This window comes from Bufo bufo, chromosome 3 (genome assembly GCF_905171765.1).
Source record: "Bufo bufo chromosome 3, aBufBuf1.1, whole genome shotgun sequence".
NCBI classification, from domain to species: domain Eukaryota; kingdom Metazoa; phylum Chordata; class Amphibia; order Anura; family Bufonidae; genus Bufo; species Bufo bufo.
This window is the reverse complement of record NC_053391.1, coordinates 385,200,774-385,212,725: the sequence shown is the minus strand read 5'-3', so window position 1 is coordinate 385,212,725 and position 11,952 is coordinate 385,200,774.

The following is an 11,952-nucleotide window of genomic DNA, read 5'->3' as shown; positions in this document are numbered from 1 at the left end:
TAACATGTCCACCATTTTGTGTTTGTACCGGGGGTCTAAGTACGTTGCCACCCAGTACTGGTCCTTGCCCTTTATGCTTTTTATATGGGGGTCCTTCTTCAAACACTGGAGCACAAAAGCCCCCATTTGCACTGAATTGGAAGCGGTGGAGTGCCCTGGCTCCTGTTTATGCACGCTCCAGAAAGAAGGCGTAAGGTACGATGTCACTGATGGCGCCTTGGCTGCGACTGACCTGTTTGGTGATCTCATCAAATGGCTGCAGAAGTCTGCATGCGTCGCGCATGAGCAGCCACTGGCGCGGTGAAAAGAAACCAAGCTCCCAGAACCTGTCCTGCTGCAGAGTTCGTACAGGTAGTCGTTAACGGCACATTGCTGCTAGAGCAGCCAATCAAGCATATACAAGGTGGAGTTCCAGCACGTCGGGCTGTCACAAATCAGACATCTAAAGGGCAGGTGGTGTCACCGCTGAACGTCAGCAAGGCGAGCCATGGTCGTGTAAGATCTTCTAAAATGGCCAGAGATTTTCCTGGCCTGCAGCAAGACATCCTGGACCCCGGGGTATTTGGCAACGAATCGCTGCACAAATAAAGTTCAGAACATGTGCCATGCACGGCACGTGTGTCATTTTGCCCTGTTTCAGCGCGCTCAGCAGATTGGCACCGTTGTCGCACACCACTTTACCAACTGTCAAATTGAGCGGGATTAGCCTGTGACCACAGAGCTGAAAGCAGTGCAGGACTGGTGTGGCTCTTGGCTTCCAGGCACAACAGCCACAGCACAGAATGGCAACGTCTCACCTGGCACATCGAATAGGTTCTGGGGAGCTTGGGCGCAGCGGAAGAGCCGGTAGCAGTGGAAAAGGAGGAGTCAGCAGAGGAGTAGACGGAGGACGGATTAGGAGGAGGAGAAGAAGAGGCAGGCCTGCATGCAATCCGTGGCGGTAACACCAAATCCACATGGGAGCAACGGGTTACATGCTTGACGGCCGTCAGAAGGTTCACCCAGTGGGCAGTAAAAGTTATGTACCTTCCATGCCCGTGTTTGCTAGACCACGTGTCTGTGGTCAGATGTATCTTGGCATCGACACTGTGTGCCAGAGATACAGTTGCAAGAAAAAGTATGTGAACCCTTTGGAATGATATGGATTTCTGCGCAAATTGGTCATAAAATGTGATCTGATCTTCATCTAAGTCACAACAATAGACAATCACAGTCTGCTTAAAATAATAACACACAATTAGAATTAAATGTTACCATGTTTTTATTGAACACACCATGTAAACATTCACAGTGTAGGTGGAAAAAGTTTGTGAACCCTTGTATTTAATAACTGGTTGAACCTCCTTTGGCAGCAATAACTTCAACCAAACGTTTCCTGTAGTTGCAGATCAGACATGCACAACGGTCAGGAGTAATTCCTCTTTACAGAACTGTTTAGTGTTTTACCTATCGTAGATTCGCTAACAGGGATGTTAGCATATGCCAGAGACTTTTGTAAGTCTTTAGCTGACACTCTAGGATTCTTCTTTACCTCATTGAGCAGTCTGCGCTGTGCTCTTGCAGTCATCTTTACAGGACTGCCACTCCTAGGGAGTGCTGAACTTTGTCCATTTATAGACAATTTGTCTTACCGTGGACTAATGAACAGCAAGGCTTTTGGGGATACTTTTATAACCCTTTCCAGCTTTATGCAAGTCAACAATTCTTAATCGTAGGTCTTCTGAGAGCTCTTTTGTGCGAGGCATCATTCACATCAGGCAATGCTTCTTGTGAAAAGCAAACCCAGAACTGGTGTGTGTTTTTTATAGGGCAGGGCAGCTGTAACCAACACCTCTAATCTCATCTCATTGATTGGACTCCAGTTGGCTGACACCTCACTCCAATTAGCTCTTGGAGATGTCATTAGTCTAGGGGTTCACATACTTTTTCGACCTGCACTGTAAATGTTTACATGGTGTGTTCAATAAAAACATGGTAATATTTAATTCTTTGTGTGGTATTAGTTTAAGCAGACTGTGATTGTCTATTTTTGTGACTTAGATGAAGCTCAGATCACATTTTATGACCAATTTGTGCAGAAATCCATAGCATTCCAAAGGGTTCACATACTTTTTCTTGCAACTGTATATTCACTTGCCGCTGAACGTGGCCATATAGCTCTGGGATGCCCTTCTGGGAGAAATATTTCCTTCCGGGGACCTTCCATTGCGGTGTGCCAATGGCCACAAATTTTCTAACGGCCTCCGAGTCCACCAGTTTATATGGCAGTAGTTGGCGGGCTAGCAGTTCCGACAAGCCAGCAGTCAGCCGTTGGGCAAGAGGGTTATCCGGCGTCATCAACTTTTTACGCTCGAACATTTGGGCCTCGGAAGCCTGCCTTCTGCCAGATGAACGTGACAACGGCATGGTGGAGGGGAGGACAAATGGAAGGAGAGAGGAGAAGAGGCAGGACGTGGAGCGCCGGGAGTGTGGCTTTGTGGGTTCTGACGGCATTGCTCCCACTGGGCTCGGTGATGGGAGGCCAGGTGCATTCTTAAGGCTGTCGTCCCTAGGTGAGTGTTGGGCTTACCGCGACTTATGCGTTGACAGCACAGGCAGCAGATGGCAACACTATTGTCAGCAGCTGACACGTTAAAAAAATCTTACACTGCGGAGCCATGTGCCGGCGTCCTGGGAGCGCCAGAAGTGACCGTGCATGGTAGATGGCTTGCTCCAGATACATTTGCAGTCTGCTTTTTGCCTCCTGTGCCCTGCGAGCTCTGCCTGCGTCTCCTTCTCCTCGCTCTCTGCTGCTCTGTCTCTCCCTCTGAACTCCCCTCCTCTTCCTCTCTTGTGGGCACCCACGTGACATCCATCGACACATCATCATCGTCACCTTCACCACCACTGACATTTGAGATCTCGGAGTAGGCAGCAACAGCGGGGACCTCCCTCCTTCGGCTGAACTGGGTACTGTCGTCAGACCGCTGGGTGGCGGCCGTTGCTACCTCCTCTTCCTCATCCGATTTCAAGAATGGCTGCGCATCAGTAAAGTCTGGGAATGGATGGGAAAATATTTCCTCTGACTCGAGTGGAGGGGCTATGGTGGTGGTGGTGTCTTTGGGGGTGAACACAGCAGAGAGTGAGGAGGGTACAGATACACTGCGTGCAGAATTATTAGGCAAATGAGTATTTTGACCACATCATCCTCTTTATGCATGTTGTCTTACTCCAAGCTGTATAGGCTCGAAAGCCTACTACCAATTAAGCATATTAGGTGGTGTGCATCTCTGTAATGAGAAGGGGTGTGGTCTAATGACATCAACACCCTATATAAGGTGTGCATAATTATTAGGCAACTTCCTTTCCTTTGGCAAAATGGGTCAAAAGAAGGACTTGACAGGCTCAGAAAAGTCAAAAATAGTGAGATATCTTGCAGAGGGATGCAGCACTCTTAAAATTGCAAAGCTTCTGAAGCGTGATCATCAAACAATCAAGCGTTTCATTCAAAATAGTCAACAGGGTCGCAAGAAGCGTGTGGAAAAACCAAGGCGCAAAATAACTGCCCATGAACTGAGAAAAGTCAAGCGTGCAGCTGCCAAGATGCCACTTGCCACCAGTTTGGCCATATTTCAGAGCTGCAACATCACTGGAGTGCCCAAAAGCACAAGGTGTGCAATACTCACAGACATGGCCAAGGTAAGAAAGGCTGAAAGACGACCACCACTGAACAAGACACACAAGCTGAAACGTCAAGACTGGGCCAAGAAATATCTCAAGACTGATTTTTCTAAGGTTTTATGGACTGATGAAATGAGAGTGAGTCTTGATGGGCCAGATGGATGGGCCCGTGGCTGGATTGGTAAAGGGCAGAGAGCTCCAGTCCGACTCAGACGCCAGCAAGGTGGAGGTGGAGTACTGGTTTGGGCTGGTATCATCAAAGATGAGCTTGTGGGGCCTTTTCGGGTTGAGGATGGAGTCAAGCTCAACTCCCAGTCCTACTGCCAGTTTCTGGAAGACACCTTCTTCAAGCAGTGGTACATGAAGAAGTCTGCATCCTTCAAGAAAAAAATGTTTTTTATGCAGGACAATGCTCCATCACACGCGTCCAAGTACTCCACAGTGTGGCTGGCAAGAAAGGGTATAAAAGAAGAAAATCTAATGACATGGCCTCCTTGTTCACCTGATCTGAACCCCATTGAGAACCTGTGGTCCATCATCAAATGTGAGATTTACAAGGAGGGAAAACAGTACACCTCTCTGAACAGTGTCTGGGAGGCTGTGGTTGCTGCTGCACGCAATGTTGATGGTGAACAGATCAAAACACTGACAGAATCCATGGATGGCAGGCTTTTGAGTGTCCTTGCAAAGAAAGGTGGCTATATTGGTCACTGATTTGTTTTTGTTTTGTTTTTGAATGTCAGAAATGTATATTTGTGAATGTTGAGATGTTATATTGGTTTCACTGGTAAAAATAAATAATTGAAATGGGTATATATTTGTTTTTTGTTAAGTTGCTTAATAATTATGCACAGTAATAGTCACCTGCACACACAGATATCCCCCTAAAATAGCTAAAACTAAAAACAAACTAAAAACTACTTCCAAAAATATTCAGCTTTGATATTAATGAGTTTTTTGGGTTCATTGAGAACATGGTTGTTGTTCAATAATAAAATTAATCCTCAAAAATACAACTTGCCTAATAATTCTGCACTCCCTGTACAGAGGATGAGGAGGATGCAGAAGCGGAAGGCTGAATGAGCCACTCAACCAACTCTGGTGCGTGCTTTGAAGTAATCGCATGCGTCTTCTCCAACTTCCCACTTAGGCTCTGGCCTGGTGCACCTGCCCGATCCCTACCACCCCTGCGGAATGGCCTGCCTCTTCCTCTGCCTGTCATTTTCAAAATGACCCTGTGCCTAAATCCTTAGAGAAGAGCAGTATTTGTGGAAGCAGGTATATCGCAGGCCTCAATCAATATTTGGTGGAAACAGGTATATAGAACCCGTTAATCAGTATTTTGTGGAAGCAAGTATCTCGCAGGCCTCAATCAATATTTGGTGGAAGCAGGTATATGAATCCCCTTTATCAGTATTTTGTGGAAGCAGGTATATCGCACGCCTCAATCAATATTTGGTAGAAACAGGTATATCAAACCCCTTAATCAGTATTTTGTGAAAGCATGTATGTCGCACGCCTCAATCAATATTTGGTGGAAGCAGGTATAGCAAACCCCTTAATCAGTATTTTGTGGAAGCATGTATCTCGCAGGCCTCAATTAATATTCGGTGGAAACAGGTATATCAATCCCCTTAATCAGTATTTTGTGGAAGCATATATATCGTAGACCTCAATTAATATTTGGTGGAGACAGGTATATCAAACCCCTGTCACGGTCCCTCCCGTGACAAAGGTGAGAAGATTGGATAGACTTGCTGCAGGTGAGGCTATCTGACAGGTCTCTCGGGTTTGCCTATTTGTATGCTGTTTGGCAGGATCTCACTTCTCCTCAGGTTTTGCTTGTTATCAGTGATGAGGCTCTATTTAGGTCCGCCTCACACTGCTGACCATGCAGTTGATATTTCCTCTGGGAGTTGCTAGAGCTTGTTTGTCTTGGATCTCCTGCTTCTCCATTCATCTCAAAGCTAAGTTGCCTGTTCTGTTTGTTGTTCTCGGATGTGTTTTGGTTCTAGGCCTCAGGGAGATGCGGGTTTCTTCATCTGGGAAGGAACCAGCTGTCTCGTCTCCTGCTACCTATCCTAGGACTCGTCAGCTTTAGCAGGGCATAAGTATACGGCGTATGAGCATTTCCACCATCAGGATCTGCTCATACTGGCAGGAGTTAGGAAAAGGCCTAGGGATTACTAGGAGGTCACCATCCCTCTTCCTTAGCTTTTAAGGCCTAGACTGTTGTCTATTTCTTTTGTGTGTATCAGGTGTTTTCCCATTACCCGTGACAACCTCTTAATCAGTATTTTGTGGAAGCGGGTATATCGCAAGCCTCAATCAATATTTGGTGGAAACAGGTATATCGAACTCCTTAATCAGTATTTTGTGGAAGCAGGTATATCACAGGCCTCAATCATTATTTGGTGAAAGCAGGTTTATCAAACTCCTTAATCAGTATTTTGTGGAAACAGGTATATCGCAGCCCTCAATTAGCATTTTGTGGAAGCAGGTATATCAAACCCCTCAATAATTTTTTTTGCCACAACAGTTATATCACAGTACCCTGTTTAATTGGGGCAACAGGTATATCGTAGCCGTCAATCAGTATTTTGTGGAAGCAGGTATATCACACCCCTTAATCAGTTTTTTTGGGGGCAACAGGTATATCACACCCGTTGCAAATAGTTGTTCAAATAGCGCTTGTCCCTCTATATAGCTGCGGTATCGCAGCAGAACCACACACAACTGCTGCACAATACAAATGCACTATAATATACTTTCTATGTTACTTTCTATGTTTCTATTATAAGTATATCATACACCTCAGTATTTCACACCTATCGGTAGCACACCTATACCAGTCCTTAAAAGGACTTTTATGGCCCTATTAGCTAGCATTTGGTGTGAAATGACCTGTGAAATCCGAAAGGTGCTCTTTGGAATATGGGCCCCTTTGCCCACCTAGGCTGCAAAAAAGTGTCACACATCTGGTATCTCTGTATTCAGGAGAAGTTGAGGAATGTGTTTTGGGGTGTCTTTTTACATATACCCATGCTGGGTGAGATAAATATCTTGGTCAAATGCCAACTTTGTATAAAAAAATGGGAAAAGTTGTCTTTTGCCAAGATATTTCTCTCACCCAGCAGGGGTATATGTAAAATGACACCCCAAAACACATTCCCCACCTTCTCCTGAGTACGGGGATACCAGATGTGTGACACTTTTTTGCAGCCTAGGTGGGCAAAGGGGCCCATATTCCAAAGAGCACCTTTCGGATTTCACAGGTCATTTTTTACAGAATTTGATTTCAAACTCCTTACCACACATTTGGGCCCCTAGAATGCCAGGGCAGTATAACTACCCCACAAGTGACCCCATTTTGGAAAGAAGAGACCCCAAGGTATTCGCTGATGGGCATAGTGAGTTCATGGAAGTTTTTATTTTTTGTCACAAGTTAGTGGAATATGAGACTTTGTATGAAAAAAAAAAAAAAAAAATCAGCATTTTCCACTAACTTGTGATAAAAAATTCTAGGAACTCGCCATGCCCCTCACGGAATACCTTGGGGTGTCTTCTTTCCAAAATGGGGTCACTTGTGGGGTAGTTATACTGCCCTGGCATTTTCCAGGGGCCCTAATGTGTGGTAAGTAGGTAAATGACCTGTGAAATCCTAAAGGTGCTCTTTGGAATATGGGCCCCTTTGCCCACCTAGGCTGCAAAAAAGTGTCACACATGTGGTATCGCCGTATTCAGGAGAAGTTGGTGAATGTGTTTTGGGGTGTCATTTTACATATACCCTTGCTGGGTGAGAGAAATATCTTGGCAAAAGACAACTTTTCCCATTTTTTTATACAAAGTTGGCATTTGACCAAGATATTTCTCTCACCCAGCATGGGTATATGTAAAATGACACCCCAAAACACATTCCGCAACTTCTCCTGAGTACGGCGATATCAGATGTGTGACACTTTTTTGCAGCCTAGATGCGCAAAGGTGCCCAAATTCCTTTTAGGAGGGCATTTTTAGACATTTGGATACCAGACTTCTTCTCACGCTTTGGGGCCCCTAGAATGCCAGGGCAGTATAAATACCACACATGTGACCCCATTTTGGAAAGAAGACACCCCAAGGTATTCAATGAGGGGCATGGCGAGTTCATAGAATTTTTTTTTTTTTGGCACAAGTTAGCGGAAATTGATATTTTTTATTTTTTTCTCACAAAGTCTCCCGTTCCGCTAACTTGGGACAAAAATTTCAATCTTTCATGGACTCAATATGCCCCTCACGGAATACCTGGGGGTGTCTTCTTTCCGAAATGGGGTCACATGTGGGGTATTTATACTGCCCTGGCATTCTAGGGGCCCTAAAGCGTGAGAAGAAGTCTGGAATATAAATGTCTCAAAAATTTTACGCATTTGTTTTCCGTGAGGGGTATGGTGAGTTCATGTGAGATTTTATTTTTTGACACAAGTTAGTGGAATATGAGACTTTGTAAGAAAAAAAAAATAATAATTCCGCTAACTTGGGCCAAAAAAATGTCTGAATGGAGCCTTACAGAGGGGTGATCAATGACAGGGGGGGTGATCAATGACAGGGGTGGTGATCAATGACAGGGGGGTGATCAGGGAGTCTATATGGGGTGATAACCACAGTCATTGATCACGCCCGTGTAAGGCTTCATTCAGACGTCCGTATGCGTTTTGCGGATCCGATCCATCTATCAGTGCATCCGTAAAAATCATGCGGACGTCTGAATGGAGCTTTACAGGGGGGTGATCAATGACAGGGGGGTAATCAATGACAGGGGGGTGATCAGGGAGTCTATATGGGGTGATCACCACAGTCATTGATCACGCCTCTGTAAGGCTTCATTCAGACGTCCGGATGCGTTTTGCGGATCCGATCCATCTATCAGTGCATCCGTAAAAATCATGCGGACATCTGAATGGAGCTTTACAGGGGGTTGATCAATGACAGGGGTGTAATCAATGACAGGGGGGTGATCAGGGAGTCTATATGGGGTGATAACCACAGTCATTGATCACGCCCCTGTAAGGCTTCATTCAGACGTCCGTATGCGTTTTGCGGATCCGATCCATCTATCAGTGCATCCGTAAAAATCATGCGGACATCTGAATGGAGCTTTACAGGGGGGTAATCAATGACAGGGGGGTGATCACCACAGTCATTGATCACGCCCCTGTAAGGCTTCATTCAGACGTCCGGATGCGTTTTGCGGATCCGATCCATCTATCAGTGCATCCGTAAAAATCATGCGGACATCTGAATGGAGCTTTACAGGGGGGTGATCAGGGAGTCTGTATGGGGTGATCACCACAGTCATTGATCATGCCCCTGTAAGGCTTCATTCAGACGTCCGGATGCGTTTTGCGGATCCGATCCATCTATCAGTGCATCCGTAAAAATCATGCGGACATCTGAATGGAGCTTTACAGGGGGGTGATCAGGGAGTCTATATGGGGTGATCACCACAGTCATTGATCATGCCCCTGTAAGGCTTCATTCAGACGTCCGGATGCGTTTTGCGGATCCGATCCATCTATCAGTGGATCCGTAAAAATCATGCGGACGTCTGAATGGAGCTTTACAGGGGGGTAATCAATGACAGGGGGGTAATCAATGACAGGGGGGTGATCAGGGAGTCTATATGGGGTGATCAGGGGTGATCAGGGGCTAATAAGGGGTTAATAAGTGACGGGGGGGGGTGTAGTGTAGTGTAGTGGTGCTTGGTGCTACTTCACTGAGCTACCTGTGTCCTCTGGTGGTCGATCCAAACAAAGGGGACCACCAGAGGACCAGGTAGCAGGTATATTAGACGCTGTTATCAAAACAGCGTCTAATATACTTGTTAGGGGTTAAAAAAAACACATCTCCAGCCTGCCAGCGAACGATCGCCGCTGGCAGGCTGGAGATCCACTCTCTTACCTTCCGTTCCTGTGAGCGCGCGCGCCTGTGTGCGCGCGTTCACAGGAAATCTCGCGTCTCGCGAGATGACGCATATATGCGTGACTCTGCGCAGGGCTGCCACCTCCGGAACGCGATCCTGCGTTAGGCGGTCCGGAGGTGGTTAAAATCAATAAGTGTGCCCCGAGGAATATACATTGAATTGTATGCCAAAATATTGGCAAAAAACTATGTATTCTTGACCAAACGCTTATGTTTTTCTGGCGTATACATCGTATGCTTTTTGATAAATTTGTATCCGTTCTTTATTTAAAAACATACAGTTAGATATATATATATTTGGACAGACAACATTTTTCTAATTTTTGTTCTGTACATTACTACAATGGATTTTGAACAAAACAATTCAGATGCAGTTGAAGTTCAAACTTTCAGCTTTAATTCAGTGGGTTTAAAAAAATGATTGCGTAAAAATGTGAGGAACTAAAGCATTTTTTAAACTTAATCCCTTTATTTTAGTGGCTCAAAAGTAATTGGACACATTAAATAATTTTGAATAAAATGTTAATTTCAAATACTTGGTTGAAAACCCTTTGTTGGCAATGACTGCCTGAAGTCTGGAACTCATGGACATTACCAGGCGCTGTGTTTCCTGCTTTTTAATGCTCTTCTAGGCCTTTACTGTAGCTGTTTGTTGTTTGTGGGCCTTTCTGTCTGAAGTATAGTCTTTAAAGGGTTTCTACCACTTCGTTTCACCTAATTAGCTTTCAGACACTAGCGATCCGCTAGTGTCTGCTCTAACAAACAATCCTAATATAATAGGTTTTGGGGCAGCCGTTTCGCAAAAAAAAAGAACTTATATGGATATGCTAATGAGCTCCTAGGTGCTATGGGGGCATCATTAGCACCTAGAGGCTCGGTCTACCTTCACAAAATGCCGCCGCCCAGCGCGTCCCTCCAGCCCGCCCGCCCATCTCCTCCAGAATGTGATCCTCCCTGTTAGCATATGTATTCGGCGCATGCTCAGTGAATGTCTGACCGCTTCCCTGCTCAGACATCTCCACTACGCCTGCGCCGATGATGTCATAGTGCTCCGAGGAACAGGCGCAGTGGAGATGTCTGTGCAGAAAGCGGTCAGACATTCACTGCGCATGCGCCGAATACATACGCTCACAGGGAGGATCGCATTCCGGAGGAGATGGGCGGGCTGGAGGGACGCGCTGGGCGGCGGCATTTTGTGAAGGTAGACCGAGCCTCTAGGTGCTAATGACGCCCCCATAGCACCTAGAGGCTCATTAGCATATCAATATAAGTTCTTTTTTTAGCGAAACGGCTGCCCCAAAAGCAATTATATTAGGATTGTTTGTTAGAGCAGACACTAGCGGATCGCTAGTGTCTGAAAGCTAATTATGTGAAAACAAAGTGGTAGAAACCCTTTAACAAGTGAAATGCAGTTCAGATCAGGTAACTGACTTGGCCATTCAAGAATATTCCACTTATTTGCTTTAATAAACTCCTGGGTTGCTTTGGCTTTATGTTTTGGGTCATTGTCCCTCTATATTATGAAACGCCGACCAATCAGTTTGGCTGCATTTGGCTGGATTTGAGCACACAGTATGTCTCTGAAAACCCCAGAATTCATCCGGCTGCTTTTTTTCCTGTGTCACATTATCAATAAACACTAGGGACCCAGTGCCACTGGCAGCCATGCATGCCCAAGGCATCACACTTCCTCCGCCGTCTTTTACAGATGATGTGGTATGCTTTGGATCATGAGCTGTACCATGCCTTCGCCATACTTTTTTTCTTTCCATCATTCAGGTAGAGATTGATCTTGGTTTCATCTGTCCAAAGAATATTCTTCTAGAAGTGTGCTGTTTTTTTAAGATGCTTTTTTAGCAAAGTCCAATCTAGCCTTCTTATTCTTGAGGCTTATGAGTGGTGCACCGTGCAGTGAACCCTCTGTATTTACTTTTATGCAGTCTTCTCTTTATGGTAGATTTGGATATTGATACACCTATATCCTGGAGAGTGTTGTTCACTTGCTTGGCTGTTGTAAAGGGGTATCTCTTTACCATGGTAATTATTCTGTGATCATCCACCACTGTTGTCTTCCGTGGGCATCCAGGTCTTTTTGCATTGTTGAGGTCACCAGTGCTTTCTTTCTTTCTTTCTTTCTTTCTTTCTTTCTTTCTTTCTCGGGATGTACCAAACTGTAGATTTTTTCCACTCCTAATAGTGTAGCAATTTCTCGGATGTTTTTTTTCTGTTTTCGCAGATGAAGGATGGCTTGTTTCACCTGCATGGAGAGCTCCTTTGACCTCATGTTTACTTCTCAGCAAAATCATCAAAATGCAAGCACCACACCTCAAATCA